Genomic DNA, 4,810 nt, shown 5'->3' on the forward strand with positions numbered 1-4,810 from the left:
CTCCACTATGCCCAGCTAATTTTTTGTTTTTTCAGTAGAGATGGGGTTTCACCATGTCATCAGGCTGGTCTCAAACTCCCGACCTCATGATCTGCCTGCCTCGGCCTCCCAAAGTGCTGGGATTACATGTGTGAGTCACCGCATCCGGCCTAATTTTTGTATTTTCAGTAGAGACAGGGTTTTGCCATATTGCCCAGGCTAGTCTCGAACTCCTGGGCTCAAGCTATCTGCCTACCTCAGCCTCCCAAAGTGCTGAGATTACAGACGTGAGCCACTGCAACTAGCCTTGTTCTTTTAGTGCTGGTCTTGTGCCTGGTACTCCCCCAGGGGCCAACATCCTGGCCCTCTCGCTTTTTGGGGATAGTTATTAGAGTTCCTGAAGCCATGGCCAGGCAGATCACTGCCCCCACCCCTTGAGCAGTGCTATTCCGGGGAGGGTACGCCTTCCCTGCTGCTCAAAGAATCAACCCTTCCTTCCTCAGCTAACGCTTTCTATACAAGAGGATTACTTAGGGCTGGGCAGCTTCAAGAGGCAATTAGCATAAAGCAGGAAAGCAGTCCAGTCTCAGAACCTGGCAACTAAAGGGACTGTAACTCACATTACACATCTAAATGTTGGGAGTGGGAAACAATGAAAGGGAGCAATTGCTTAGTGGATATTTTAAAACTGTACTCCTAAAGCGGCAGCCCTGTCTGCCTTTTTTAACCCAAAGTAAAAGACATGGTTAAAAAGCTCTTCTCGGAAAGCAGGTGGGCTTGAAGAGATTTATTTATGACTTACTGGAAGCACAAAGAGAAGCTTTTATTGTTGATAGTTGGGCTGGGTAAGTGCCAGGAGACAGATCCCAGAAGAGCTGCGCTGCCAAGCACTGACACACAGAGAGCTGACCCCGTCCTTTTTTATGCTGACTGCTTGCTAAGAAATTATAGCAGAGGACCGCATGGAAAGACCCAGAGTGGCTTAGAACAATTATGGAGACTTTAGAGTGATCCTGATTGCAAGGAACCATTTGAAGGGAAATAGGCAGTACTTCTGCAGAAGTACTGTTCAGTTCATTCAGGGAAACTGCCTTGAAATCACTCCACATGGCCACACTTTCAGTGTCATCATCCTCCTTGTTTTTTTGAAACTGCAGATTTAAATTTAAGCTTTCAGCAAATGCCTACCAGAGACCACCAGGTTAAAAAAATGTAAAGAGCACATCATTGTAACTAATATATTTAGGCTTGGGAATATTTTTTAGATTCTGATCAGAAATTCAGAGGAAGAGAGGGACAGGGTGTGCATACTGGTGGGAGAGAAGGAAAAGAGGGAGAAAGATTGATTTTTGAGGGAAATAGTAACCTACAGCCCAGAATAATGCATAGATTTTGTTAGACTCAACAGAGTCATGAAATGCCAGTGTGGAAAGATTTTGAGTGATGGCATCCCTGTCCCTCATTGGTCATCCTACTGACGATGAACCTTAGACCAGAAAGTGGAGTGACTAGGTGAAAGACGTAGAGCCAGGTGGTGGTGGAACCACACTGGAAGCCAGGTGTGCTCATCCTTCTCATGACACCCCAGGCCTCCGAGACCTCGAATCCCACTTGGCCTGATGACTGTGGCCCTTCTCCTTCACTTTTAGAGCTGGTGGACAAAGGGCCCGTAAAGCAGGCGGGATTGCGATTTGCACAAATGCCTCCTAGCCTCCAGGTCATACATCTCCACATCCTAAGACAATACAATTCCATATTCCAAGAAGCTCTTATTTTTTAATCTTTCATTTGGAAAATATTTTAATGTAACAGAGGAGAAATATTCCCATAGAATTTCTTTCCAGAACAATTCACATTCTACAGTCTTTTTTTTTGAGACAGAGTCTCCCTCAGCTGCCCAGGCTGGAGTGCAGTGGTGCGATCTTGGCTCACCGCAATCACCATCTCCCCGGTTCAAGCGATTTTCCTGTCTCAGCCTCCGGAGTAGCTGGGATTACAGGCACCCGCCATCATGCCCAGCTAATTTTTGTAGTTTGGTAGGCACGGGGTTTCACCATGCTGGCCAGGCTGGTCTTGAACTCCTGACCTCAGGTGATTTGCCCGCCTCAGCCTCCCAAAGTGCTAGGATCACAGCCCGGCCTCTACAATCTTTGCTGTTGGTGTAAACCCCACACACATCCCATGGCCATGCGGGTAGTGTCAGCTCTGCAGTCTCATAGTCCTCCCTGACAACAATTTGTTTTCTCCATAGAAACTTGAGCAATAAGGATTTTGCCAGGATGCAGTCCAGGGACCACATGGGACTGAAAGCTTCAGCTCTTCCAGATAAGCTGGTTGAAGCCATTTAGTTTGTAGAGTAGGGGGAGGGGCACGAATGGTAATTGGTAGAATATAAAATATAATAATAGTGTGTGTCTATTAGGTCTTTAATTACCTTCTTCTCTCCTTTATTTTTGTCTTGCACTCTGCTAGACATCTTGTTGCCTTAACTACCAACAGCCCAGTTCAGTAACTTATGTTTGTTTCTTTGAAGTACATGCATTCAAAAACAGAAAACTACACAAAAGAGGATTTTTGTTTTTTTTGAGATAGGGTCTCACTCTGTCACTCAGGCTGGAGTGCAGCGATGCAATCGAAGCTCCCTGTAACCTCGGACTCCTAGGCCCAAGTGATCCTCCAGTCCCAGCCTCCAGAGTAGCTAGGATGGCAGGCATGCACCACCATACTTGGTTAATTTTTTTATTTTTATTTTTTATAGAGAGGGGGTTTCACTATGTTGCCCAGGCTGACCTCAAACTCCTGGCCTCAAGCCATCCTCCTGCCTCATATTTTGCTTTCTAATGCTCATGCCTACTGTCTTTATGAAGTGAGAGAGACAACCCTCTTGATTCCTCACCTGGGCTCCAGGGGGCAGGTGAAGACATGGGGGCAATGGTGAGATTTTCCTCAAAAACTGGGAAGTAAGCCGGGCACGGTGGCTCAAGCCTGTAATCCCAGCACTTTGGGAGGCCAACGCGGGCGGGTCACCTGAGGTGGGGAGTTCGAGACCAGACTGACCAACATGGAGAAATCCCGTCTCTACTAAAAATACAAAAAATTAGCCAGGCATGGTGATGCATGCTTGTAATCTCAGGAGGCCGAGGCAGAAGAATCGCTTGAACCTGGGAGGCAGAAGTTGTGGTGAGCTGAGATCACACCATTGCACTCCAACCTGGGCAACAAGAGTGAAACTCCAACTCAAAAAAAAAAAAAAAAAAAAAAAAAAAAAAAAAAAAAAGAAAAAAAAAAAAAAAGAGAGAGAGAAAAAAGAAAGAAAGAGAAAGAAAAAAAGAAAAGAAAAAAGAGAGNAAAAAAAAAAAAAAAAAAAATTGGGAAATAAAATTGTCCTAATAAACATTTAAAAATAATAATTGTTGGCTGGTCCGAAGGTAGTGAGTTATCTCAATTGATTGTTCACAGTCAGTTACAGATCCAACTCCTCGTTCTACTCTTTTCTCCTTCTCACTACTGCACTTGACTAGTCTTTTAAAAAAAACTAAAAAAAAAAATTATTATTATTATTATATCTGTACAAATACACCTCTTTTTCCTCAACCTAAGAGTTTCTGATCTCTTAGCCATCTAAAAGAGACTTATATACAACCTATTAAATCAGCAAAAATTAATTGTTAAGCATCCACTCAGTGTTGGCAGACACGTAAGCTCTGTGAGAGGTAATACTGTAATAGCTGGACGGGCACAGTGGCTCATGCCTTAATCCCAGCACTTTGGGAGGCCAAGGCAAGTGGATCACCTGAGATCCGGAGATGGAGACCAGACTGGCCAGCATGGTGAAATCCCATCTCCACTAAAAATACAAAAATTAGCTGGGCATGTGGCAGGTGCCTGTAATCTCAGCTACTTGGGAGGCTGAGGTGGGAGAATCACTTGAACCTGGGAGGTGGAGGGTTTGGTGAGCAGAAATCACCCCAAAAAAAAAAAAACGGGGAAAAAAAGAAAAACCATGTCAAAAAAAAAAAAAAAAAAAGAGAGAAGAAAGAAAGAAAAGGAAGGATGGAAGGGACGGAGGGAGGGAGGGAAGAAGGGAGGGGAAAATTAGGAACTAAGACATAGAGAAGTTAAACCATCTGCCCAGTGCCACGTAGCTAGCAAGTAGGAAAGCCAGGATCTGAGCATAGTCTGATTCCAGAACATATGATCTTAAAGAGGTCTAATTTATGGTTCCTGCCCTCAACAAATTTATAATCTAGTTGTGACTAACACACATGAAAGCAGCAGTACCTTATGTAAGATGAGCATATATAATTAAGTGCTAAATTGAATGCTTCAGAAGTTCAGAGGGCACAGGAAGGCGTGGACCAGGCAGCCAGCCTTTCATGAGGAATAACCTTGAAGTTGAACTTTAAGTGGTCCCTGAGATGTGCACAGGGAATGCACTGCTACAGATGAGGTGGTGGCAAAAGCGTTAGAAGCAGGAGTGAAAAAGACTTTGTCCTGGAGAATAGAGCAGCCAGCCTGACCACGGCTGGGTGGAGCTGATGGGAAGGGCTGGACCAACTAGGAAGGCCTTTAAAGCAAGGCAGAGTTTAGGCTTGGTGCATTAGTAACAAGATAGTCATGAAAGGCCCTCGATCAATAAAGCAACATAGTAACAGATGTTATAAGACGTGTTTGGCAGGATACAAAGAATCTATCTTTCTTATTAAAATTGTAGATGAGCCGGGCGCGGTGGCTCTCATCTGTAATCCCAGCACTTTGGGAGGCCGAGGCGGGTGGATCACGAGGTCAAGAGATCGAGACCATCCTGGTCAACATGGTGAAACCCCGTCTC

Source organism: Cebus imitator, unplaced genomic scaffold (assembly GCF_001604975.1).
Source record: "Cebus imitator isolate Cc_AM_T3 unplaced genomic scaffold, Cebus_imitator-1.0 Scaffold181, whole genome shotgun sequence".
Classification (NCBI taxonomy): domain Eukaryota; kingdom Metazoa; phylum Chordata; class Mammalia; order Primates; family Cebidae; genus Cebus; species Cebus imitator.